Genomic DNA, 17,339 nt, shown 5'->3' on the forward strand with positions numbered 1-17,339 from the left:
TCCCGGCTTTCACTTGCAGCCCGGCATCTCTAGAGGAGCTCCTTCCCAACCTACGCCTACAGCTAAAAAGGACCCTTCCTGGAACGGAGTCTCTGCTGTACCTCTGAAATGGTAAACACTTTAAAGCCGAATCATCCTTAACCTAGAGGTCTAACTTGACATTTACCAACTCTCGCATCCCCAACATAAAACATTAAAAAGTACACTAAGTTCTGAACGTAGCTATGCTGCAAAATAGTTTAAAATTAACGATTGTACAATATTCATTTATGCTTGAAATTCCAGTCCTAAACCAAGCTTGTGGCCACCCGCATTGACGTTCTTGCCATCCAGAAGGGCTGACAGCGTCAATTTGATACTTGGTTTTAGGTTCTGAGTGTACCCTACGCCAATCGGACTGGAGTTGTTCAATTTGGCCGAAAAGCAGGCATCAGGGTCCACCTGATACTTGGCTGCTATTCCAACGTGAGTGTTACTGTTTACTGCGGTCCAGGAGAGATTGACATCAGTCTCCAACTTCTTGTTCACTTTCTGGTAAATGGAGCCACCAAACTCTGTCCCATCATTCACATTAGTATGAAACTGGAATTCGTCCATCTTTTGGCAACTGCAAAGTTGCTCTGAATCACTGCGGACTTCGAGGTCTCAAAATTCATTTGGTGGCCAGCCAGCCAACCCTCACAACCAAGCACCAGAGCACCCCGGATTGAGGGCCCAGTGATGTCAAAGTCCACATCACAGCTCAAGTTGATATGCTCCCTCTTGTACCCTGTCTTGATTTTAGCATCCCCCCCCCAGTGTTAGGTGAGAAAGATGAATCAAAGGTCAGCTTCAGTCCACGAGCAAGCTGGTCTTCTACTATGATCTCAGTGCCCAGGGTGTTGTCTCTGTTTCACTTCTCAGTAAACATCAGTCCATACTCGGTCCATCTGTACTTGGTTTCCAGACTGCCATTCACTTTGGTGGTCTCCGTGTTGGCAGAACCTGAGCTAGTAAATTCCAATCCATTCTCGGACTTCGTTTTCAAATCAAGTTTTATTAACCCAAAGCCGTAGCCCTTGGTGAAGACATCCCTGGCGGACTTGCCAAGATCAGCATATGTGGGAGGCACTGCCATGTTCTAGGAGGAGGTGACTGCAGGAGCAGCGGCAGGTTGTGGCGAACAGCTTAGCGTGACTAAAGGTGTCTTCCATGGCTAATGATAGCCTGAAATACTCATTTTTGACCACTAATCAATATTCATTAAGAATGGATAAAATATATTATAAAACCTTAAAGCTCTTATATAAAGAAAATATGGGAAACAATTTTTAAAATATCACAGTGTCCATGTGTGTCTTAAATTACACCCTTCCAAATGAGATAAATCTAACATGGTGTAATGGTTTGCCCAGGGGGTGGCACTATTAGAAGGTGTGGCCTTGTTGGAGGAAGTGTGTCACTGTTGGGGTGGGCTTGGAGACCCTCCTCCGAGCTGCCTGAGGTGATCAGTCTGTTCCTGGCTTCCTTTGGGTGAAGATGTAGAGCTCGGCTCCTCCTGTACCATGCCTGCCTGGATACTGTGATGATGCCATGCTCCTGCCTTGATGATAATGGACTGAACCTCTGAACCTGTAAGCCAGCCCTAATTAAATGTTGTCCTTTACAAAACTTATATGGTCATGGTGTCTGTTCACACCAATAAGACCCTAACTAAGACATGTGGTTTATGGATTACTTAAATGATACTTAAACTGTGAGAAAATTTTCCATCCCTACAGAAGATATGTGTCATTTATATGAACTACTGGATTGTCACATATACATGCAAAGAAAATTTGCTATTCTATAAATAAAATTGACAATAAGAAGTCTCAGCAGATATAGATACCAATAGCCCAGCCTTATGCCAAAAGACTGATCCATTTGGTTCCACTTGGTGGAAAAAGAATTGATTTTCAGAGTGTGGTCTGATGCCCACATATGTGACACAGATAAATGAAATAATTTAATGAACCAAATACACAAAGTAAAAAGAACAAATAGGTACAAAATAAACAACCAGCATCTACAAATATCCAGTAGAGAAAATATATATGGTTAGTAGCTATAGGAAAGAAGCCTTTTTTATTAATTAGAGAAAACTCCATTTCCATCCAATGATAATGCAATCCACCTTATTACAACAATGTTAAGATTTAAAATTACTACCGCTATACATTAGCTTAGTGTAAAAGTTCATTATATGGATACAAGTAAGTTCGATTCCTACATTGTTTTCTTAAATTCAGGTTAAACAAAGAGTCTAAGTACACAGTAGAATAGCAATCTTAAGTGATGTTGAGGTGTTTTATTACCTCTAGCTGTGGGTCATTCAAAAGTTCTCATCTCTTACGATATAAGGAATATTTTATTATAATGCATTGCCATGCAATGCCAATATACAAAAAATTCTAACTAATATTATATTTTTTAAATAAGAAATTATATATAATGGACTTTTTCTTTTTTAATATTTTTTGTTGTTTCATTATTGCTCATCTGAATCTATAATAACCACAATACATGTTGGTACCTCTGATTTTTAAAAGCACAATAAATTTTTCAATATATTTCATATAGCTCCAAAATTTAATAAATTATTTTTAATAGATGATGAAATGATTCACAAAGAAAAGCTACAACAAAACAATAGAATTTAACAAACACTGAAAAGACCAAAAGTCATAGTTCTTTAATTAATTCCTTAAGACCTGGATAACTTCAGATAACATGTAATCTGAGCTTTTCAATAATCTAAGAAATGACAAATTGTTACTCAGCATTCCTCCTCTTCTATGCACATCCTAAGATGTGGAGAACACATCCTTCCCAAGTCACTCATTTCTTAGAGGCTTCAAATGAGCATCAAAAGAAGAAACCAGAAACAGCAGAAATGAGTTTGATTTCAAGTCTCTCTATCACATACATTTTCTCAGAAATCCTTCTTCATACTTATTTACCTCAGAACTTTTAGGATTTATAACTGATTTCTAGTAGAAATGTACAGCCTATCCAACATTTTTAAATTTTTTAAGAAGGAAATGTATTGTCTAACACAAGAGGATATTTGAGGAATAATTTATTTTACACAATGTGTTATGATTGTGTTTTTATTCTAACTCAACTCCTCATAGATCCTTTCTACCTGCTTACCTGCCCAACTTCATGTTCTCTCTCCCAAAAAGCAGTTAACCAAAAACAAACAAAAACCTACCAAACCCCCAAATAAAAACAAACAAACAAATAGACCCAAACAAGATGAAAAAATGCTCATACAAAATGAAATGAAACAACCCTCTGTCCCCAATCTCTAAGAACATGGAGTTCATTCGGTCTTAGCTATGATCATAAGTTATTACTGTTCTATGCCTGATCCAAGAGCAATGCATATGTGTTTGCATTATGTGCATGTATTATGTATTGTTTTGTGTATTGATAATCATTTGCTGGAAACACAAAGTAGGCTGAACACAGTCTTATAAAATGAACACCTACCACAAATGTTGAACAAAACACTTACATGTTACTTGTTTAAAAATGATGCTGTTATATGGGTCCTTTGTCTTCAGTTGGAGTCAGTGATGTGATCCCTTGTAAAGCTACGTTAAAGATTTCTGTAAAGTATAGCTTATTCCTTCCCCATGTGATACTTTCTCTGCTCTTCAATAAAAGAGAGAAAAAAGTCCTTTGTTAGTGACAGAAACATAGACACACAAGGACAGTTTCATAAGAGCCTCCAGGCAGGCATAAAGTCAGACATATATAACAGACAGAAATGGCAGAAGACATGGGGAGAGTCAGGATTTCAAATCTGGGCTGTCTTTTGGTTAAGTGACACCAAGTGTTTTGATTTCTTTCTTTCCTTAATTAGTACTCAGTGCATTATTAGTGACTCCAAGTTTATTCTTAATGTGTCAAATCTATGCAATCTGTGTCCAAAATAAAACAATTTGTAAACCTTTGTTTAGGATTTAAAAACTGTTAATCATTTAATTCCTTTATTCTGGCATTTTTCAGGTGCAAGAACAAGTTTTTAAGTCCTTAGATTGTGGTCTGAAGACAGGAAAATGCATGTAGATAAATAACCTTTCATGTTAAATTATTATTGGTGAATTTAGTGAACTAAATTTAGTGAATTTAGTTTTATACTAAGTGTTTGAAACATCTGCTATTTTTTAAATATTTCACTTATTATTGATGATCATTAAAGATCAATTATTTTCTAGGTACAAATGGTTAAGAAAATCCTACAAAGTCCCTTTGAATTAAACCTGCTTCTAGAAGCAATATGAATACAGGAAATCTTCCATGAATAACTATTCTCCTAGATTAGACTGTTTTGATCTGTGAAGGATAGAGTGGACATCATCCTGTGCTGTGAAAATGATAGAATCCTTGAATAAGAAAGTCTACAAAGCCTGGCTTAAAAACTCTCACTTCTGCAGCCTTTTAATTATATAAAAACACAACCACACACCATATGCTTCCTATAAGTTATCACTCCTATGACCTTTGTATTTACTGAACCTTCAGAGACTCAGGAATGTTGTTGATAAGAACAGGGCACACATGCAGAGCAAGACACTTGGAGAAGAAGGAAAAGAAGCACATGATTAGAAACACGCTGTACAAAAAAAGAGCTTGAAGAAAGGTTTCAAGTGTGAAATTAAATACCTTTGTGGAAGGGAAGTGACAACCAGCCCCCTGGAAACTTTGGTCTCAACAATTAGCAGATGCTAGAAACAGGTAGTATAAATGGATTTATATCTAGTGCTAGTTTACGGCAAGGGTCTGTACCGTTAGGAAAAAGGAATCATCATGATAGTGGAGCTAGGGTTCTGTTTACATAGATATACAGAAAATCTCCTGGGAGCAGTCACATGGGGACTGTGTCCTCTCTAAAGAAACAATTAGTCTTGGCTTGTATGTACTCCTCACTCCTATATGTGCTAATTTCTCTCTCTGAGGTTGAGGTATCTTTAAGGAAAATTAGACTGTTATGTGAGTATTGGAATAATTTAGAACCAAGAATTACTTCACTTCTGTAATTATCACCACTATTCTTACCATCATCATGGTTTATAGCTTCCTTGGTTACCACCAGCAATATCACCTGTACTTACTGCCTTGAGGTTCGTTGCACATCACTACTAATTCACCATGTATGCTGCAACATCAGCTAGCTTTAAACAATTACTTTAAAGGGTTTTAAGAACAAGCTCAAAGATTTCACTGAAACAAATTGGATATTTTTAGTTAAAGAATGGTAAACTTGTAAAGATGGTCAATCCTCCCTTGCCTGCTTCTCTACTTGTAGAGTGACTGTAGAACTGATGAGCTGGGAAAGCCTTTGAATGTGGGCCAGTAATAGTGTTCTCCTGTAGGTGCTTATTCACTTGGGGAGTTTGTTCAGAAAAAAATACCTGCCTTAAGAATGTATTGAGGCTGAAGAGATGGCTCAGATGTTGGGGGAGCTTTCTACTCTTCCAGAGGAACTGATCTTGGTTCCCAGCACTCATTGTGGTGGCTCCTAACTACCTGTAACTCTAGCTACAGAGTATCTGGGATCCTCTTCTGGACTTTATGCATGCCTGAACACACACACACACACACACACACACACACACACACACACACACACACACACTTTCTCTTTCTAAAATAACACTAAATTAAAAAGATTATATTCAGCCTGATAAGATCTATGAAGATACTCATATTGCAGAGTTTTAAATTGAAGTCTTTGGTGATAATTGCAGATTGCTTATAGCTATGCTGAACAATACAGGAATATTTCTGTTGTTTTACTGAATTTACCATCTTGCAAAGCAAATAGTCAATTCTTACACCCAGGATATAGGCAGTGACACATTTCATTGATTTTGTTCTTGTCTCCTGATTTAACTTTACTTCTTCCTATGTGTTTTTGTTTTGTTCTGTGCACTTTCACCAACCTGACTGAGCCCTTGGATCTACTAGTATAGAATATATACACAATGGAATTTTATTCAACCATTTGTAAATAAAAAATAAAATTATAAAAAAAAGATTTAAAATTACTAAGATTTTCCTAGTATATTGACTGTCTGTATACAAACTGATATAAGAGTTTGACAGAATAGCAAATTTTTATGAGGTTAGAATGATGTCCATTAATCTATTAACTCCTTTAGTCAGAAAAATAGATTACATTACTTCAGCATTATTTTATGTATATAATTTAATTTCAATATATATCAGTAAGATACTGGAAATGTTTTTTTTATTTATAAGAATACATAGTGAGAAATATGAAATAATTAGTTGTCTATCAAAATTAATTGGTTTCATAAATACAATGCCACTGACTACATAGTAATTTGAAGACAGCTTTTACTATATCAAAGAAGACTTCCAGGGCCTGACAGCAGCATCTAAAAATTTACTCATTTTTTGCAAGAAATGAAGAAATATATGAATGTCATTGTAGTAATTAGTTAAGGGTGGTATCACAGCCCATTGGCTAGTCCCTCTCTAAGATGCTGGCCTATGTACTCTCCTCTACTCTTAACTTATAGGAGATACAGAAGCCACATGGCATTCATAAAATATACCAGAACCTCCATAGTGACAAGGTCTTCTGTCAGGGTTTCTTCTATACAACATTAACTACATAGGCACATCCTTCAGATCCATCATATTATTTTTTCTGGTGTTACTATTATAAATCTTATCATCATCAATGAATAATTCTGATGAGCTATAAATCAACACTGAAATTCCTTGTATTGATGATTGATAAGAAATTCCTTTAATACTGTTTCAAGACTTTGCCATAGTGACTTACATGCAAGAACTTGAGCAATATTCTACATATTAATTCCAGATTAGCTTTCACAACCTGATAAAGGAAAAGTAAGTTAAGAAAGATGTATACAGTATGGTATAATACATAAAATGAATCAAATGTTACAAAAGAATGCAAATGAGCATAAATGCACACATTAACAAATTGATAAGTCATAAAATACATAGGTTGGCATATACTGTTAAAATATTAATAAGCACTTGAAATATGATCATCACAAAACTCTAGGGTTCATGAGTAAGACAAAACCATGGATAACATTACTGACACAAAACATTGGCTGACATAAATATACTAAAAACATAAAAGATGTAAGAATAATTTCGATGTGGATTTAGATTTTACGAATTTGAGTATGTGTGAAAAACTGCACAATGTACAGAGCACTAGATAGAATTACCTGGTGTTCTGCTCACCATCATGTATCAACTTCAGTGTATACAAATGGTAATAATATCTCCATAGGCAGTAGTAGGACTGAATTCCACCAAATCTTCCAGAAATCATTCTGCAATAGTACCTAGACATAGGCACTCTGCTTTGGTCAGCTAGTTTGAGACAGACTTTTAGGAAAGGGATTATTTATAAATGTTAATCCTTTCTTAGCCCACTAGCTGCTATTATCTAATCCCTGAGGTAAACCTCATTTCAGATTAATGAGATTATTGTCAACATTACATACATCGTAATGATTTTTATTTCTCTAACCTTTGCCTTCTCATATTTTACAGCACACTCAGTATTTTCTCAGTTTTTCCCAATACACTCCTGCATTATCTTTATCCCCAGTTCATTGTTCTCAGCTTAGAAATGAGAACTTATTTTACAGTAAATATTAATGAAATCACAAAGTGAATTCCATACACAGTGAGATGCTAAACTGTTGACATTTGAAATGTCCCTTACACTTTAAACTTTTCTTTGAGCAATTGGTCCTGTTCAGTCTAATCAATGTATTCCAGAAATATGCTGAATTTGTTATCTCCTGCCTTTTAAAATAGGTATTTGTATTCATTCTGATTAACTAATTCAATTATTTCTTCTATCTTCATAAACTCTACAAAACAGTCACACCTTTTTATACTGGTTATGGCCCTGGTCATGCTCCCTTTGCAGTGAACATCTGACAATAATTGTTTACAATTAATACTCCCTCGGATACCTCTATATCATGTTCACTGTGCAATTGTGTCTTTTTTTTAACTTTATGACCAACATTCTACAGTATTCTATATTTCTATGCAGAATCAGTGCACTGCTCCATTTATCATATACTTGGATCAGATACCATAACTGTCTTGTTTTCCTCATGTTGTACAACTAATTTCTTTCTCCTTCCCTAACACTAGTTCTTCTGCTCTTTTGATTGATGATACAGGGGTATTTTTTTCATGCCTCCATTTTAAAACATGCACTTTTGATGAATACATTTTCACAAATAGTTCTATCCCTCATTCTTCCTAAATGTCACTTTTTTTTTGCAAATCTGACTTTCTTAATTTTGACTACTTTTCTACCTCTACTCTATCTTAAATTCTATGGGAATAATATTTACTAGCATCTTTATCCTCTATTCCTCTAATAGTACTTGAACAAGAGCAGCAGTATATAGAACCGTGTTAGTAAGATTCTAAGTGACTGTCTTCCTGAGGATATTGCAAATTCTATCTCCTAGTTGTTTCATTAAATTGAAGTTAAAGACAATTACAGAATTGTGATTAAAACAAGAACATTAGACCTTGACAATTCACATGGATAAATAGTTGGCTAGATTTATTCTTGTAGAAGCTGGCCTGTTTCTATCCATCTACAGGCAAATTGAAGTGATGATTCCAGGATATAATAACCTCAAGAACTTGTAGTCAGTCACATTTCACCATAAGTAGCTAAGGCAATGGACTTTACTCATCAATGAGAAAAAAATATTGTTACTCCTGCCTTGAAAAGATGTTAGTTCAATATAAAATTCACTATTACTTTTGCTGTCTGTGTGCATGTAATAGATGAGTTGAGAGTATATGTAGTTTTTTTTTATTATAAGTAATCACTCATATGGAAACAATTATTGTGAATATTATGTCAGTTGAAATATATTATTACTCATAAGATGAATTAATGTATCAAGACTTCTATTGAAAGATTTGCTAGATCTGCCATGTAAATAAAAAGAAACTTAGTTACTAGCAAATGTAATTTTTCAATAAAAATATGAAGTTTGTAAGAATAAGGTTATATAAAATCCATAGCATCAGCATTCTAGACAAAATAAATATTTTATTTGATTAGTCATAGCATAAAAATGAACTTAAAATAATGTACATTTTAGAAATATCAAATGTAATATGTAATAATTTAAGGACAAATTAGGATAACTATAAGTAAATTAATTAATATAACAAGTTTATAATGTTTCCCATTTAACTGAAATGCTTCAGACTTTAATATATTATTTTTATATATAAAAGGTACTATTGATAGTAAATGATTTAATGAGACATAATTACATAAATGTGGTAAAATACGTTTATATTATGAAATATATAAAAATATATTATTTCAAGAATACTGACAGTCATAGCTCAAAAAGAAACCATTACAGAGTTCATAACAGGTTCCCAGCTAGCATGAAGAACATGAAAAAATGAGCAGAAAGACCAGATGGCTACCAACTGCTGCCGCTGTTGCTCTGGTCAGAAAACTATGGAACAGGGCCTCTGCCTCCAGCTATAAGCCAGATGTGGGGCCTGGAAAAGACAATTGCATAGTATCACCTCATATGTGGAGATATGTAGTGAAAGTATATATTAAAATTTTTATTTTAAATGTACTGTTTACGGAAGAATGTATTTTCTGGACTCAGAATAAAGCTTCCATTTCTTAACGTGCTACTTGCCAAATCTTTTGTTTGCAACAAGAAATGTAACAAATACTGCTCTACCTGGAAACTTACAGAGGAAGGTCATCAAATTCTTTAGTTGTGCATCTGTACATCTCTGAGAGAGTTCTGACAGCATATTAAACCAGCTCACAAACTATTCATACCTCTACGTCTGTGTCATAATTAATGAAAACTCATTTTTACTTCCTGATTGATAGTTATAGTTATGAAGAGGTCCCAGTTATAATCTGTGAATTTTCAATATAGATTTTGTCCTTATGGTAACCAAGGTGTATGTAATAGGTATCAGTGGGACAAACTTTAGGTAGTAAAAAAAATGGGTGAGTGAAGTAAACTTACATTTGACCTCAAACGTTTATTTTAGACATGCTAATACATTTTTGTAACCTCTGCATTTTTAAAGACACCAATGGATGGTGAATAAAAGGAAATGTGTAAGTTGCTGTAGTATCTGGAAGCATCACAAATGGCTTTACTGGGAAACGATAAATGACAAGTGGTAATAAATCATACATATTGAACTATATGCACACAGAAAGCCTTGGGGATTAGGGTTCACCAAACAACTAAAACAAAGACTACCAATTCTGTAGGAAGTCAGAATATTCCAGTAAGGAACACCTAGAGTGGCAAGCAGAGTACAAGACACTAGTAAAAGTTTAGTGAAAACGAAAATGTCTAATGAACAGTCCTTAGCGAAGTGCTGCTTGTCAACTTTGCAGTGAGGCCAGATCTTGTGGGACTTCACAGCTGAATGAAGAATTTTGAACTTTACTCTAATAAACCAGAAAGCCATTGAAAGCTTTTGTGTTAAGGATCACAATGCTTTGACTTTCATCTCTCCCTCTTTCTTTTGAAAAAGGGTATAGAGAAGCAAACGCACACTTTTGACTGATCATATAGGGAATTTGAACAGATTACCCCTGGTGGAGTCTAGGTGAACAAAATACATTTAGTGTAACAAAGAGATTCCAAGATGGCTTGACTATGAAACATTAAAAAAATAATGGATTCCAGAATATATACTCAAGGTCAATTTTGTTCATATAATTGCAAAAATAAAGTTCACTTCCCAAAAATGAATAAAAATGTGGGAGAAGCCTAAGTTTTAAAGTGGAGATGAAAGTCGAGTTTTATCCTTATAAAATCTAGTGCATTCTTGTGAAGAAGGTATGATGGCTAGTTTTATATGAGTTTAATACAAGTTAGAGTTACTGGAGAGAAAGGAGACAAACTTGAGAAAATGTCTCCATAAGACTGGGCGTAAAATTCTTGTGAGGTATATTCATAATTATTAATTAATGAGGGAGTGCCTATGCCATTATGTGTGCAGCTAACCCTGGGCTAGTGGTTCTGGATTCTATTTAAAAAGTAGACTGATCAGGCCTTAAAAATGAACTCACGAAGCAAAATTCCTCCCTGACCTCTACCCAAGTTCATGTCCAGGTTCTTGTCTATTTTGGATTTTGCTATTGCTTCCATTAATGTATTTTGATTCATGATATGCAAATCAGGTAAATTCTTTCCTCTCCAAGTTGCTTTGCATCATATGGGAAGCCTAACTAACAAAAATGGCAAATGAGAACTCATTACACAAGCCAAGAACTCTTGGTAAAGAGGTCAACAAGAAGTTATTACTATTGTACCACAGTTTATATTTAACATTTGTAAACCAATCAATGAAATAAAATACTAACAGGAAATTGTCCATTAACTTTCCAAAGATGGATAATAGGAAGTTTTACCTGGTCAATAAAAGTGAAAATTAGTGACTTTAAGAAGGCTCAAAGGAAGACACTGCAACTCTAAACAGGTCGGCTGTGTGGGGATGCAGTCAGTAGGACATTCAAGTAAAGCAGGTTTAACAGGAGAATCAGAAGGTGCGACAAGTGTTAATGGAAAGAAGAGATTGAAATAGTGAGAGAGGAATGATGGCTTAATTATGTCCTGGAGTAAAGAAAAGTGGACAGGGTCAAGTTAAAGCCACTCATTCTCAATCACCAAAATATGAGAGGAGATGGGATAGCCAGGTGGACATATTTGACATGGACATGGGCACACTAAGAATTTTCCCCTTGTGATTATTTGTATTTTCTCAATCTTCTGTTTTTAAAGCAGATGGTTGTGAGTACAATGTAATTGGTGGTAGTGCTGGATTTTGAGGAAAGAAAAGAAACTGAAATACTTCGTGAGACTTATTGGATGGTGAAATTGTGAGAAGGCTGCTAGCCCCTTTAGGGCTCACCTGAGGTTAGTGATCATGCTGTAAAATGAGTTCAGTCAACGAGGTGGATGATTTTTTTCTGCAAGCAAAACTGATAGAAGATCCCAGAGTGTAGATGCTCCAAACAGTTTTATGCTCAACATAGATTATATAAGCAGTGGGGATGCTTCAGGGAAGTGAAATCATAAGTTGCGGATTCCAGTTTTCACATGGAGAAGAGTGAGAATTCAGTAGATATAGACGCTAGAAATTGTATGGTAAGATCAATCTGTTGTCTGAGCTTATGTGAAAAAGTGGAAAGGTTGGAGAAGTACCACAACATGCAGGACATGCAATGCTGGTCAAGTTCTGAGCAGACAGCCCTAAAGAAGTCCATTAGTCCTATTTTGAGAAAATTATCAAGGAAAAATGAGGACTAAAATACATATTTAGGGTACAAAATATTTCTTTTGTTGGTATAATTTAGCATTGAAAACTCACATTAAAAATCAAGAGAATATCTTTATTTTTAGACCTTTTAGATGGCAAAATATATCCACATGGGTACATCCCATATATAAATGCATATATAAACATATAGGCACACAACATAAATATACACATGTATATACATACTTATATACATATAACCTTAAAGACATATGATTTCAACTACTTATTATATCTAAAATATATACCTTGTGATGGTTCGCATATGTTCATCCCAGGGAGTGGCACTATTAGAAGGTGTGGCAGCAAAACCCTAACTAAGACATACCTGCTATTAAGCCTAAGAACTTCGAGAATGTTTATATATTTCATTTTGGAGAAGAAAAAGTTTAATTCCTAGTAAGGAATTCCTAGTATTTTGTATGTGTGAATATGCAAGAATAAATAAACCAAGACCTAAATAAAATGATTTTTGTCAGCCAAACTGAGCACTATAAACACAACCTTCTCTGCAGTTGGAATTTGGAACCATGAACAAATCTCTCAGTGAGTAAGAACCATGGCTACTCCTCTACTACAGCTTTGCAATGTGTTCCTGACTTCTTTGGGTTTTATCAGAGGCTGAAATACAGAAGTACAGCTTAAAGAGTTCAGGTGAGAGACGTTACACATGTTCCATATAAAATTTGCAAGTTGCATATAAATTGGAGAAATGCAGGAGTCTGTTTCTAAAGAGTCAAATGAAACCCAGTTTTGAGGAGGACAATAGCACCCTGGTCACAGCTCATTAGGCAGAGCAAAAGACCAAAGTCTGGCAGCTTTCAGCTACCTATTCCAATAAAAGACTGCTAGGGAAGGTTTAAAAAATTGTAAATGCTTTTAATGAAGGCTCTATGGGCAAGCTGTCAAAGCGTTCACATGTCATTTTAGCGTGTTCCTCTTTAAAATGTACAATAAAAACTGCTGCAGACACAGTGACCAGCACTTCTCTGCAAAACAAGTCCTCTGCTGCCCTTAATGGCCAATAATACCTTAATAGCACAAAGTGTCCTGCTGAATGGTGGCTGTTGCCCCACAGGGGACATAGTCACAGTGCTGTTTCGTGACAATGCCTATTGTTACAGACTGTTTTATTTTTTTTTCTTCTACTTTTTTTGACAGATTTTTTATTACATAAAGATTTGGTGGGTACTATAAGAAATTGCTTTTTATCCTTCAGGTAGAATAAAGATTTGCCAGATAGTTTAACCGTTTCCTTAATTCACTAAATTCCTGCGATAAGTTTGAACATTAAAGAAAGCAAGTTGTACAGATAAATTGTTTTTAAATGACACAATGTATGCATATGCTATCATAATCAGGGTATCCTACACATACATACACATGTGAGCTTAGGTGTAAGTGTACTGACAGAATATCCAGGTTATTCAAAGCACACTAAGCACAACGGCAGAAATAGTCCTTATTCTTCTTTCCTATTTCAAGTAATTGTATTTATGTGTAAATATATAGGGGATGTGTGAAATCGATAGGTATGTAAATGTCATGTATTGTTCATTTATAAGGTAAACATGTAGCCAAATGCATTACCTTTCTGTATGGAATAATACACCCTAGATAGAAATACAGATATTGATGTCTCCCTCTCTTCTTAAATAACAAGACAATGCATCTAAAGTTCAGTTAGTACAGTAAGGGTTAGGAATGTGTTAGTTATTTTGTCTCAGGGAAACAGCAAATGCTAAAATTATGTTTGCTTCAAAGTAGTACATTAATTATTGCTTATGTGTTTGTGACAATGTATGCAGGCAGTTTTATTGATGTTGGCATGTCAGATCCCCAGTATCTTAAGGTTTTAAAGGAATTTGTGGGTAAAGCCCATCACAGAGAAGGTAGAAAGAATTGGTACAGACAAGGAGAAGCCAAGGCTTTCATGGGGCTAGGTCTGAAGTTTTCCCTAGCATTTAGACTGCTAGGGATTCTGGCTTTCAGCCTGTAAAGAGAAGCTAGCTTAATTATTAGCCAGCCATCACTATTTATCTTTCCTTCCTAAGAGTCCTGTTAATTTGTAGGCCTTTGAATGATATAAGCATATTTATATTGTAAACAATAAACAACATACTTTAATAAATGTTAAATATGTAAAAAATGCCAACAAATGCTGCATGACAAAGTGCTTAACTTCAAGAATAAAGTCATTGGGGCAGACTGGTAGCTATTCTGCTCCCCAGAAGAGGATATATCTTGAGGCATACCACAATATCTACTGTACTCAGAACATTTGATAAGAACAGCCACCCACTGAAGTCCCACAGCTGCCACTGGGAGCCCACCATTCCTCAAACACACCTGGTCCTTTATGCTGGGACCTACTGCTAGCTTGTCTGCTCCCCAGAAAAGCCTATATCCTGTGGCATAACAGAATATCCAATGCACTCAGAACATTTAATGTCATATCCTGAAGTACCACAGAAAAACCACTGTCCTCAACATATGATAGCACATCCTGAGGCACCCCAGGAGGTCTGCTACACCCAGGGCATCTGACACCTCAACGGGATGCATCCCAGGAGACACACTGCACCCAGTACACCACAAATTGAAGGCATGCCAGGAGTTCCTGTGTAGACAGGTCAACTTGGCAATTGACAACACAGTCTGAAGACCTCCCAGGGGCTCTGTGGTATGCTGAACAAATGACCCAAAAGACTGTTCATTGACCATTACCCACTACCCTCTGGAGAACAGCTTCACTCAGAACAACAGTCTGACTGCTCCTCTGAAGATGCAAGTGTCTGAAAGTCTCCTAGGAGATCTACTGAAGCCAGGGCAATGATCAGCAGCTTCTCTGACCTTCTGAAGACCCTCTAGTTGGAAGACCCTACAAGAGGTCTTCTACAGCCAGGGCCACAGGTCTACCAGGAGACCTGTTACAACCCAGGGACAAAAGAGGCAGACTCCAGACAGATTCACATAGACTAGCAAACACTAGAGACAACCAGATGGTGAGAGGTAAGTGTAAGACCATAGCAAAAGAGGCCAATATACATGGGCATCATTAGAACCCAGTTCTATCACTACTGCAAACTCTCAACATGCCAACACACTTGAAAATCAGGAAGCTAACCTAAAATCCTATCTCATGAAGATAATATGTCCTATAAAAAGAACATAAATAACTCACCAAAAGAAATACAGGAAAACACAGGTAAACAGGTATAAGTCCTTAAAAAGAAAACACAAACAAGGGAAGGAATTGCATAAAGCAGTCCAAGACCTAAAAGTGAAAGTAGAAACAATAAAGAAAACACAAATGGAGACAAACCTGGAAATGGAAAACCTAGGAAAGGGGTCAGGAATTACAGATGTAAGTATTACCAACAGAATACAAAAGATAGAAGACAGAATCTCAAGTGTAGAGGACACTGTAGTAGAGATTGACACATTAGGCAAAGAAAACTTAAAACATTAAAATCTCCTCACCCAAAACATCCAGGAAATTCAGGACACAATGAAAAGACCAAATCTAAAAATAATTGGAATAGAGGAGAATGAAGATTCATATCTCAAAGGACCTGAAAACATCTTCAACAAAATCATAGAAGAAAACTTCCACAACCTAAAGAAATAGATGGACATAAAGGAACGAGAAACCTACAGAACATCCAACAAATTCAACTAGAAAAGAAAATTCTTTCATCACATAATAATCAAGACTCTAAATGCACAGAACAAAGAATATTAAAAGCTGCAAAGAGAAAAGGCCAGGTATCATACAAAGGTAGACCTATCTGAATTACATCTGACATCAACAGAGAGCATGAAAGCCAGAAGTGCCAGGTCAGAGGTCGTGCAGATTACAAGAGAAAACAAATGACAGGCCAAAACCCAGCAAAATTCTCAATTAACATAGTTAGAGAAATCAAAATATTCCAGGACAAAACAAAATTCAAACAGTATCTATCTACCAATCTAGCCCTATAGAGGATCCTAGAAGGAAAACTCCCATACAAGTAAGATACCTACACCAAAGAAAAGACAGACAAGATATTAAGCACCTCAAAATAAAGCCAAAAGGAGAAAACCACAAGCACATAAAGCTACCAATAAAAAAATATAACAGAAACCAACAGTCCTCTCTCTTTAATATGTCTCAATATTAATGGACTCAACTCACCTATAAAAAGACATAAGGTAACAGACTAGATATGCAATCAAGATTCAGCATAGTGCATGCAAGAAACACACCTCAATAACAAAGACAGTTACCATCTTAGACTAGAAAACAACATCAAAGTAAATGGTCCAAAGCAACAAGCTTGTGCTGTCATCCCAATATCCAATTAAATAAACTTTCAAACAAAAGTTATCAAGTATGATGAGGAAGGATACTTCATATTCATCAAAAGGAAAATCACCAAGAGAAAGCCTCAATTCAGAGCATCTATGCCTGAAATGCAAGGGCAAGCAAATTCATAAAGGAAATGTTACTAAAGCTCGAAACACACATTGAAACCAACACAATAATAGTGGGAGACTTTAACACCCCACTCTCATCAATGAACAGGTCATTGAAACAGAAACTAAACAGAGACACAGTGAAACTAATAGAAGAAATGGACCAAATGTATTTAACAGATATCTACAGAATATTTCAGCCTAAAACAAAAGAATATACCTTCTTTTTAGCACCTCATAGTACCTTCTCCAAAATCAACCACTTAATTGGTCACAGACAACCCTGAACCCTGAACCGATACAAGATTGAAATAATCCCATGCCTCCTATCAGACTACCATGGCCTAAAGCTAGTCTTCAGTAACTGCAAAAGCAACAGAAAACTCACATACATGTGGAAACTGAACAACTCTCTACTCAAAGGTAATTTGGTTAGAGATTAAATAAAAAATGAAATTAAA

At 35.6% G+C, this 17,339-nt stretch overlaps 1 long non-coding RNA gene and 1 pseudogene across 1 annotated transcript in view; one reads left to right on the top strand and one right to left on the bottom strand.

Annotated features, from left to right (window-relative positions):
• The window catches only part of LOC120100851 (uncharacterized), a 43,573-nt gene that overhangs the window by 18,407 nt on the left and 7,827 nt on the right, over positions 1-17,339 (top strand). The window lies entirely within an intron of this gene.
• Vdac1-ps8 (voltage-dependent anion channel 1, pseudogene 8) lies at positions 76-1,146 on the bottom strand (annotated as a pseudogene).

Source organism: Rattus norvegicus, chromosome 2 (genome assembly GCF_036323735.1).
Source record: "Rattus norvegicus strain BN/NHsdMcwi chromosome 2, GRCr8, whole genome shotgun sequence".
Lineage (NCBI taxonomy): Eukaryota > Metazoa > Chordata > Mammalia > Rodentia > Muridae > Rattus > Rattus norvegicus.